Here is a 12,500-nt window from a genome sequence, read left to right on the forward strand (position 1 = left end):
TGGTTTTAGAAGAGGTAGGGGATGTATGAATCAGACTTTTACAATTGTGCAGATATGTTAGAAATATTTAGCAAAGGGCAAGGAGGTGTATGTTGCGCTTATGGATCTAGAGAAAGCTTGTGATAGAGTTGATGGGGAAGCAATGTGGAATGTGATGCTGTTATATAGAATTGGTGGAAGGTTGTTGCAAGCAGTGAAGATTTTCTACATAGGCAGTAAAACGGTGTGTTAGGATAGGAAATGAAGTGAGCGAGTGGTTTCCGATGAGAGTGGGGCTGAGACAGGGATGTATGATGTCGCCGTGGTTGTTTAATTTGTATGTTGATGGAGTGGTGAGAGAGGTGAATGCTCGAGTGCTTGGTCGAGGATAAAACCTAGTAGACGAGAGAGATCATGAATGGGAGGTAAATCAGTTGTTATTTGCAGATGATACTGTACTGTTTGCAGACTCGGAAGAGTAATTTGGTTGATTAGTGACAGAGTTTGGAAGGGTATGTGAGAGAGGGATGTTGAGAATTAATGTGAGTAAGAGTAAGGTTATGAGATGTACGAGAAGGGAAGGGGGTGCGAGGTTGCATGTCATGTTGAATGGAGAGTTACTTGAGGAAGTAGATCAGTTTAAGTACTTGGGGTCTGTTATTGCAGCAATTGGCGGAGTGGAAGCAGATGTACCTCTGAGAGTGAATGAAGGATGTAAAGTACTGGGGGAAGTGAAGGGAGCGGTAAAGAATAAAGGCTTAAGCATGAATGGAAAGAGAGTTCTGTATGAGAAAGGGATTGTACCAACTGTGATGTATGGATCGGAGTTGTGGGGAATGAAAGTGATGGAGAGACAGAAATTGAATGTGTTCAAGATGAAGTGTCTGAGGAGTATGGCTGGTGTATCTCAATTACATAGGATTAGGAACGAAGTAGCGAGGATGATATCGGGTGTAAGAGATGATTTAGCAGCTAGAGTGGATATGAATGTGTTGAGATGGTTTGGCCATGTTGAGAGAATGGAAAGTGACCGTCTGCTAAAGAGGAAGGCCAAAGTTTGTAGGGATGGATGGAGTGAAGAAAGTTCTGGGTGATAGGAGGATAGATGTTCGAGAGGCAACAGAGCATGCTAGAAATGGGAATGAATGGCGAGCGATTTTGACTCAGTTCCGATAGACCCTGCTGCTTCCTCCGGTCGCTTTGGTGACCACGGAGGGTACTAGCAGTAGGGGATTCAGCATATGAAACTTCATTTGTGGTTGATAACGGGGGGCGTGTGGGCTGTGGCACCCTAGCAGTAGCAGCCAATCTTGGCTGAATCCCTCGTCAGGCTGGGAGGAGTGGAGAGAGGAAAGCTCCCCTTCTGTTCATTTGTTTGATGTCGGCTACCCCCCCCCCCTCCAAACTGGTGGACGTGCCTTGGTAAATAGATATATATCAACCACATTGGCACTTGGTATCGAATTTTTCCATTGGGAATGTATATCCACGGGAAATTCATTCATGATTAATCCTTATAGCTGGGCAAAGATTCGCACCTATGCTTCTGATTCAAAACAATTGCAGCAGGGACTCCTACCAACCATGCTATCTCTCTTGATAGTATGGTTGGTAAGATTTCCTGCTGGCATTGACTCAGGGGCGTAGGTTCGAATCCGTGCCCAGCCAGAAGCATTTATCATAAATGAATTTCCATTGAATATACATTCCCAATGGTAAAATTCGATGTTTAATGCCATTGTGGTTGATATTTACGTTGATTAAAATCACGAGTGTTAGTGATAGATATTCATATATATATATATATATATATGTGTGTGTGTGTGTGTGTGTGTGTGGTATAAATATATATCATATATATATATATATATGTATATATATTATATAATTTCCCCTCCTGATTGCGGATACGTTAACTTGGTGAGAGAGTTTGTGTACTGACATGATCAACAAGCCAGTACTAGTCAGGGCCACCCGCACTAGGTTGATTTTCTGTGAGTAATCAGTCTGAAGTCTCCCACGCTTACCAATCCACAGTGGCCAACGTAGCGATAAAAAATGGCCAAACTCCATACATTTCTGAGTCTTTTGTCCTGAATTGGACAAGAAATGTTTGCATGTACTGTTGTTGTTGATATATATATATATATATATATACACACACATATATATATATATATATATATATGTATGTATAAATATATACTACATATATATATATATATATATATATTTGTATATATATATACCTTTAGTGTATATATCATAATGTTTTATGTATATATTTGCTTATATATATATATATATATATATACAGTATATTTATACATACACACATACATACAAACATACATACACACAATTGTATATCAGTATATAGAGAGTGGTATATACAAACGTCCAAACCTACGCGCATCCCCATACATTAACACACCTATAAACTAAGAATATGAAGAGTGCATTATTCATGGTTGGTGCTCGGCAAAGCGGCCAACTGTAAAGCATTCCATTGTTCCCTGGTGGCCCTCAGCAAGAGGAAAGGGGATGGGCTTTATTGCGGAAGGGTTTGCTGTAGGTGGGCCTTGCATGGGTGCCCTTGGGAAATAATGGTTTGCCCGTATATAGAGGCAGGTTTTGGCGCCGGACCCTTTTTCTTTGGAAGTGTAGTAAAGGTTATTTCTTTTTGAAAGACTTATAATTCATAGTGAATTTTCTTGCGCACAGACATGCGTATATATATATATATATATATAAATATATATATATATATATATGTGTGTGTGTGTGTGTGTGTGTGTGCGAGTAAAAGTACCAGGGAACTTAATGCTCAGATGCTAAATAACCACAGGGAAAATGAAAATATGAAATATAAGATTAAGTCGTGAGTAGTTTCGTGATACTTCTTTAGTTCTCTGAAGAAGTAACACAAAACTAATCAAGACTTAATCTCGTATCTCATATTTTCATTTTCCCTGTGGTTATTTTGCATCTGAGCATCAAAGTTCTCTGGTACTTTTACGCATATATATATATATATATATATATGTGTGTGTGTGTGTGTGTGTGTGTGTGTGTTTTGTATATAATATGCATTCATATACGTCTTCGTATACTTCTGTATATTTTCACCCAATAGATATACTTGCGTGAATATCTTGGTTTTTTAAACCTTATTGTTTCATAATTTTTTTTTTTATTTTGCAGGAAAATTTACACAATTCATAGCACTCTCCCAATTTGATATACCTTGTTAATTATTCTAAGCTGTACATAAATAAAGTAAAAAAAAGTTATTTGATGGAATTAGTAGAGAGCCAAAGTAAGAAAAATCTGATTGAATAAGCTTTTCGTCTTGGGGCTTTTCATAAAAAAAAAGGTTGGAAAGATTAAAAAGCAGATTGCAAAACAGAATAATGAAACACGTGCAGTATGTATTGGTTTTTCAGGACGATTCTGATCGATTTGCAGTAATGAAAATAGCTAGATATCCTTGGTGTCTTAGTCTTGTAGATCTCTCTCTCTCTCTCTCTCTCTCTCTCTCTCTCTCTCTTTATATATATATATATATATATATATAAACATATGTATGTATATATGTATATATATATATATATATATGTATATATATATATATATATATAAAAACATTTTTACTTCTTTTAAATACTTTTCATTTTTAAACCCAGCCCTTCTCTCTCCCATTAAGATAATCACAATTGCTTGCTCTTTCTTCTTAATCTTCCTTGTAACTGACCCCTAAATGCATCCGCTGGTTAATTGGCCATCACTTCTCCGGCGCCTTTGCCTCCATTTAACCGAGCAAAGATTGAATAAAAAGGCAAATCTAATTATATTCTCCACCACCTTCAAAAAAAAAAAAAATTATCGTTTGTTCCCTCAGCTTCCCTTACCCTACTTTTATTATTATTATTATTATTATTATTATTATTATTATTATTATTATTATTATTATTATTATTATTATTAATACTACTTGCTAAACTACCACCCTAGTTGGAAAAGCAAGATGCTAGAAGCCCAGGGGCTCCAACAGGGGAAAATAGCCCCGTGAGGAAAGGAAACAAGGAATATAAGATATTTCAAGAACAGTAACAATATTAGAATAATTATTTCCTATATAAACTATAAAAACTTTAACAGAGTCCTTTTATAGTTTATATATCAAATATCTGTTATCATGTTGTTAATGGTTTTAAAATATTTTCTTTTAATTTTTCATTGCTTCTTATAGCGTTTATGTATTTTCTTGTTTCCATTACTCACTGAGCTATTTTTCCTTGTTGGAGCCTTTGGGCTTAAAGCATCTTGCTTTTTCAACTAGGACTGTAGCTTAGCTAGTAATAATAATAATAATAAAACAAGGGGAAGATAAATTACATAGAATAGTGTGCCCGAGTGTACCCTCAAGCAAGAAAACTCTAATCCGCTGATTTTTATCGTGCCTCGTTGCCTTTATGTGGCTTTTTCTCCTCCTCTGCCTGCTAACCCCGAAAGCAGTAATTACTCCTTTCACCTAAGCGAAAATTGGAGGCGTTTTGTTTGATATCAGAAACCGCAGCATTAAGAAAAAAAAATATCCTTTGGTGTATTTTATGCTTGCGTGACCTTTTGAATTGAAAGGTTCCGAATTTTTAACTCTCTCTCTCTCTCTCTCTCTCTCTCTCTCTCTCTCTCTCTCTCTTGCATGATTAATAATTGTTTTATATAATTATCTCTTTAACTATTTATATATTTGCTGTTGAATGCATTATTGAATGTTATTCTTTTCTTTAATTACGGTTATTACTCTCGAACTTGAATTGTTAACAGGAATTTCCACGCACCAAAATGATTCGTTATTTTCGTATTGTTTGCATCCACACTCAGCTACACTCTCACAACATCCAACACATACATACACACACACACGCACTCACACTCACACGCAGACATTTATATACAGTATATATATATATATATATATATACATCATACATATACCAAAGGCACTTCCCCCAATTTTGGGGGGTAGCCGACAACAACAAGAAACAAAACAAAAAGGGGACCTCTACTCTCTACGTTCCTCCAGCCTAACCAGGGACTCAGCCGAGTTCAGCTGGTACTGCTAGGGGTGCCACAGCCCAACCTCCCACATTTCCACCACAGATGAAGCTTCATACTGCTGAGTCCCCTACTGCTGCTACCTCCGCGGTCATCTAAGGCACCGGAGGAAGCAGCAGGGCCTACCGGAACTGCGTCACAATCGCTCGCCATTCATTCCTATTTCTAGCACGCTCTCTTGCCTCTCTCACATCTATCCTCCTATCACCCAGAGCTTTCTTCACACCATCCATCCACCCAAACCTTGGCCTTCCTCTTGTACTTCTCCCATCAACTCTTGCATTCATCACCTTCTTTAGCAGACAGCCATTTTCCATTCTCTCAACATGGCCAAACCACCTCAACACATTCATATCCACTCTAGCCGCTAACTCATTTCTTACACCCGTTCTCACCCTCACCACTTCGTTCCTAACCCTATCTACTCGAGATACACCAGCCATACTCCTCAGACACTTCATCTCAAACACATTCAATTTCTGTCTCTCCATCACTTTCATTCCCCACAACTCCGATCCATACATCACAGTTGGTACAATCACTTTCTCATATAGAACTCTCTTTACATTCATGCCCAATCCTCTATTTTTTACTACTCCCTTAACTGCCCCCCAACACTTTGCAACCTTCATTCACTCTCTGACGTACATCTGCTTCCACTCCACCATTTGCTGCAACAACAGACCCCAAGTACTTAAACTGATCCACCTCCTCAAGTAACTCTCCATTCAACATGACATTCAACCTTGCACCACCTTCCCTTCTCGTACATCTCATAACCTTACTCTTACCCACATTAACTCTCAACTTCCTTCTCTCACACACCCTTCCAAATTCTGTCACTAGTCAGTCAAGCTTCTCTTCTGTGTCTGCTACCAGTACAGTATCATCCGCAAACAACAACTGATTTACCTCCCATTCATGATCATTCTCGCCTACCAGTTTTAATCCTCGTCCAAGCACTCTAGCATTCACCTCTCTCACCACTCCATCAACATACAAGTTAAACAACCACGGCGACATCACACATCCCTGTCTCAGCCCCACTCTCACCGGAAACCAATTGCTCACCTCATTTCCTATTCTAACACATGCTTTACTACCTGTGTAGAAACTTTTCACTGCTTGCAACAACCTTCCACCAACTCCATATAACCTCATCACATTCCACATTGCTTCCCGATCAACTCTATCATATGCTTTTTCCAGATCCATAAACGCAACATACACCTCCTTACCTTTTGCTAAATATTTCTCGCATATCTGCCTAACTGTAAAAATCTGATTCATACAACCCCTACCTCTTCTAAAACCACCCTGTACTTCCAAGATTGCATTCTCTGTTTTATCCTTAATCCTATTAATCAGTATTCTACCATACACTTTTCCAACTACACTCAACAAACTAATACCTCTTGAATTACAACACTCATGCACATCTCCCTTACCCTTATATAGTGGTACAATACATGCACAGACCCAATCTACTGGTACCATTGACAACACAAAACACACATTAAACAATCTCACCAACCATTCAAGTACAGTCACACCCCCTTCCTTCAACATCTCAGCTTTCACACCATCCATACCCGATGCTTTTCCTACTCTCGTTTCATCTAGTGCTCTCCTCACTTCCTCTATTGTAATCTCTCTCTCATTCTCATCTCCCATCACTGGCACCTCAACACCTGGAACCGCAATTATATCTGCCTCCCTATCATCCTCAACATTCAGCAAACTTTCAAAATATTCCGCCCACCTTTTCCTTGCCTCCTCTCCTTTTAACAACCTTCCATTTCCATCTTTCACTGTCTCTTCAATTCTTGCGCCGGCCTTCCTTACTCTCTTCACTTCTTTCCAAAACTTCTTCTTATTCTCTTCATATGACTGACCCAGTCCCTGACCCCACCTCAGGTCAGCTGCCCTCTTTGCCTCACGTACCTTGCGCTTTACTTCCACCTTTTGCTCTCTATATTTTTCATATTTCTCTATACTATTACTCTGCAGCCATTCTTCAAAAGCCCTCTTTTTCTCTTCCACTTTTACCTTCACTCCTTCATTCCACCATTCACTGCCCTTCCTCATGCTGCCTCCAACAACCTTCTTGCCACATACATCACTTGCAATCCCAACAAAATTTTCTTTTGCTAACTTCCACTCCTCCTCTAAATTACCAGTTTCTCTTACTCTCACCTCGTCATATGCCATTTTCAACCTTTCCTGATATTTACTTTTTACCCCAGGTTTTATTAGCTCTTCAACCCTCACTAGCTCCCTTTTACATCCACCTACTCTATTCCCCCACTCTTTTGCTACAACTAATTTTCCTTCCACCAAAAAATGATCAGACATACCGTTAGCCATACCCCTAAACACGTGCACGTCTTTCAATCTTCCAAACATTCTTTTAGTTATCAACACATAATCCATTAATGCCCTTTCTACTACTCTTCCATTTGCCACTCTTACCCATGTATACTTATTTTTTTCTTTCTTTTTAAAAAAGCTAGCACTTATTATCATCTCTTGTTCAACACACATATCTACCAGTCTCTCACCACTCTCATTTTCACCTGGTACGCCATATTTCCCAATGACACCTTCTACCTCTCCAGCACCCACTCTAGCATTTAAGTCACCCATAACAACTACATAATTCCTTCTACCCAGTCCTTCTACACACCTAGTTAATTCATTCCAGAACTCATTCCGCTCTTTTTCACTTTTCTCACTACCTGGCCCATACGCACTGACAAACGCCCAACATTCCCTACCCAACCTAACCCTTACCCACATTAACCTAGATGATATCTCCTTCCATTCCACTACTTTACCTGTCATCCATTCACTCAACAATAAAGCCACACCCTCTCTCGCTCTTCCCCTTTCAATCCCAGACACTCTACCAGACATTTCACCAAACATCACTTCACCCTTTCCTTTCATCTTTGTCTCACACAAGGCCAATACATCCATCCTTCTACTTCTAAACATACTTCCAATCTCACATCTTTTACTCTCTATCGTACTACATCCACGCACATTCAAACACCCCAAAACTAGAGTGCGGGGAGCAGTCACTCTCCCCCCAGCTCCATCTCTTTGTTGCTGTCTCACAGGATACTTTTACAGGAGAGGGGGTTCCCAGCCCCCTCGTCCCGTCCCTTTTAGTCGCCTCTTACGACACGCAGGGATAACGTTGGCGCTATTCTAATTGTTTTATGCCCCCGCGGCCACAGGGGGCATAAAACAATATATATATATATATATATATATATATATATATATGTATATATATCTTATATATATATATATATATATATATACACATATACATACATCCATACATACATACATATATGTATATATACTCTTAATCAGCCGTCAGTAGTCTACTGTAGGACAAAGGCATTAGGCAAGTCCTTCCACTCCAGTCTGTATATGGTCTTTCTGTCCCAGTCTATACTTGCAAATTTTCTTAGCTCGTCAATTCCCCGTCTTTTCTTCACAGACATATATATACAGTATATATATATATATATATATATATATGTGTGTGTGTGTGTGTGTGTGTGTAAATATATATACATGCATGAGTCGGTCGCACATATAGATACGTGTACAAATATTTTTTGCAATGGTTCTAATACAAAATATCAGATGAAAACCATCTAATAAAAATATATTCTTGAGCCAAACTTACTTTTCTAAATATAGATCAATATTTGTCTTCGTCAGCTATTTCCATTTTGCATTATCTTTTCTTTTTCTTTTGAAGTTAGGCCTAGAAAATACTCCCTGTGATCTTCATTAGACCATAGTGAAACTAAAGTTTTTTTTTATATAAAGATTGTAAACACTTGATTAGTCTCTCTCTCTCTCTCTCTCTCTCTCTCTCTCTCTCTCTATATATATATATATATATATATTATTACTTGCTAAGCTACAACTCTAGTTGGAAAAGCAAGATGCTATAAGCCCAGGTGCCCCAATAGGGAAAATAGCCCAGTGAGGAAAGGAAACTAGGAAAAATAATATATTTTAAGAACAATAACATCTAAATAAATATTTCATATATAAACTATGAAAACTTTAACGAAACAAAAAGAGAGAAACGAAATAGAATAGTGTGCCCGAGTTTACCCTCAAGCAAGAGAACTCTAACCGAAGACAGTGGAAGACCTTGGTACAGAGGTAATGGCACTACCCAAGACTAGAGAACAATGGTTTGATTTTGGAGTGTCCTTCTCTTAGAAGAGCTGCTTGCCATAGCTAAAGAGTCTATTCTACCTTAACCAAGAAGAAAGTAACCACTGGACAATTCTAATGCAGTAGTTAACCCCTTGGGTGAAGAAGAATTGTTTGATAATCTCAGTGTTGTCAGGTGAACGAGGACAGAGGAGAATCTGTAAAGAATAGGCCAGACTATTCGGTGAATGTGTAGGCAAAAGGAAAGTGAACCGTAACTAGAGAGAAAGATCCAATGCAGTACTGTCTGGCCTGTCAACGGACCACATAACTCTCTAGCGGTAGTATGTATATGAATATATTTATATATATACATATATTTACATATACAGTTTATATACTGTATATATTTATATATATAATGTATATGTGTGCACACGGGTGCGTGCTTACTGTAATTAAGCTCTTTTCATCTCAAAATCTTCCCTTGTGTGGATAAGGAAATACGAACGAGAGCTAGAATAGTGTAAGAAATATGGAACCAAGGCAAAAGGAAATATGTAAATCTGAGCTGGAAAGAAAATAAAAAAGCTTTAATGAAATCCTTTGGATATTCCCCTCATTCCTTCCTCCACTTTACCCAAGGCAAACACCAGTCCTCGCTTTCGTGTGGAAGAAATTTCATCCCTTTGGGTTTATTAGCAGTGAGCTTTAAAGAATAAACTAAGAAAAGGATGTAGATATTTGACTTACTTGTTATGCACTTTGTATAATGAGAATGGCAGATAATATAAGGATATTAAGAACAACAGAATGTGTCCTTAGAGATTGCAAAAGAAGCAGGAAAAGGAAGCGAAGATGTTTGATTGACGAACTATGAAAATTTGCTGGTAGAGACTACCTTAGGAAAACTCTGAATAGAGAAGAGTTAAAGAATGTGTCTGGGGTATTTTTTCTGTAGTGGACTAATTACAGTTGATGATGAAGATATATATATATATATATATATGTGTGTGTTTTTATATATATATATATATATATAGATATGTGTTTATATATATATATATATATATGTGTGTGTGTGTGTGTGTGTGTGTACTTAGGTATCTAAACATACATGTGTGTACTAAGAATTATGTCATTTTATACCCGACTGACTGAGAAGGTAAGGTGAAGTAAAAATGCAACCCTAACGATAATTATTATAATTTTCTTTAAAACATATTCCTGTATCCTTGCTCGCGTGTTGACATGCCATTTTTAATTATTAAAATGTAGATAATAATCACTACTCTTTTTAGCTGTTTTCTCGTGAACAAAGCAATATATTTTTAGGGTTTTATTATACGCTCGCTGTCATATTTAATGAAAACTGCGTTGGTAATAGCTAGTCTTGTTGGTTTATTTTCCTGTCATAATGTTAACCTCCCCTGAACAAGCCAACTAACATGCTGTAGTATATATACTGCATATGTATATATATATATATATATATATATATGTATATATTATATATATATATATATGTCTGTATTTAGATAGATAGAGAGAGAGAGAGAGAGAGAGAGAGAGAGAGAGAGAGAGAGAGAGAGTATAGTAACCCTCAGTCCGTAAGTAAAAGAGAATCTTTAGCTATGGTAAGTAGCTCCTCTAGAAGAAGGACACTCCAAAATCAAACCATTGTTCTCTAGTCATGGGTAGTGCCATAGCCTCTGTACCATCGTCTTTCACTGTCTTGGTGTAGAGTTCTCTTGCTTGAGGATACACTCGGGCCCACTTTTACATCTAATTTCTCTTAATCTTGTTATGTTAACGTTTTTATAGTTCATATAGGAAATATCTATTAATGTTGTTACTGTTCTTAGAATATTCTATTTTTCCTTGTTTCCTTTCATCACTGGGCTATTTTCCCTTTTGGAGCCCTGGGCTTATAGCATCCTGCTTTTCGAATTAGGGTTGTAGCTTAGCAGGTAATAATAATGATAATGATAATAATAATAATAATAATAATAAAATCTCACGGCAATATTTTTCTACATCTTACATGATGTAACTTCGGGAACGATGGAAAAAAAGTTTGAATGCCAAGAAATGGGATGAAATAAAATGGAAATAGTTAACTATATGGTTATAGTCACTCACAACCTAGGTTTGACCTTTAAGGTAGTTGCCTTAGTTTGAGATAATTTATATGATTTCAAAGTAATGATATTGTAAGGTAATTCCGATTTTGTAACTAACTTCAAATTTAAAGAAACTAGAAATGTTTTAAGGTAAAAAATCAGCAGCAATTAAGGTAATGGCCACATGATCAAGTTTAAACCCTGCTCACAACGAAACATTATAAGATAAACAGTATCGTGAGAGATAGCCATTTCTAGTGTATCAGTATTCACGCCGCTACGCTGGTTTTCTATGACAAAGGCCCCCTTTTTCCATCTCACAGCGATGTAGGGTCACCAAAGTAGAGTGTGAAAGATTCAAGGAACCCAGTGACACCTCTCTCTCTCTCTCTCTCTCTCTCTCTCTCTCTCTCTCTCTCTCTTTAGGATGTCATAAAACTTAAAATATCTCTCTCTCTCTCTCTCTCTCTCTCTCTAGGATGTCAGAAAACTTAAAATCAATCTCTCTCTCTCTCTCTCCTATCGACCTATGTCTCTATATTTCGTCTTCTTCATTTCTTCTTCACCTCTTTATATACTTAGTAATGTCCATTATCTCACCCTCTTATCTCTCTCGTTTTTTTCATACTGTATGAACTCATTCATCTGCTGAATATTTTATGGCATTGCGTGTTAAGGTCGTCTCCCAGTCCATTCTGAATATTGCTCTTTTCTCTTCCTCCACGATTACTTCATTCTTGGCACCTTTTCCAGTGTATTTCTTACCATATTTTATCTTTCCCTTTTTTACTACCGCTATTTCCATCAAGATTTCCTCCTGCAGCTTTTTTTTTTTTTTTTTTTTTTTTTTTTTTTTTTTTTTTTTTTTTTTTCAAGCTTTGATATCTTTCTTCATTTTCTTTTGCGATTTATGTTTTCTCCATGTGAATTTCCGTGTTATATCTCCGTGTTATATTTTTCTTTGCCGCCTCATTACCCACATCCATTTTCTTTTTTATATATATATTTTTTTATTATTTTACCTCTTCCCCTTGCAATAGTCAAGTCATTTTTTTTTATTTTCATTGCTACACTTAATTGCTATTC

This window comes from Palaemon carinicauda, chromosome 14 (assembly GCF_036898095.1).
Source record: "Palaemon carinicauda isolate YSFRI2023 chromosome 14, ASM3689809v2, whole genome shotgun sequence".
NCBI lineage: Eukaryota > Metazoa > Arthropoda > Malacostraca > Decapoda > Palaemonidae > Palaemon > Palaemon carinicauda.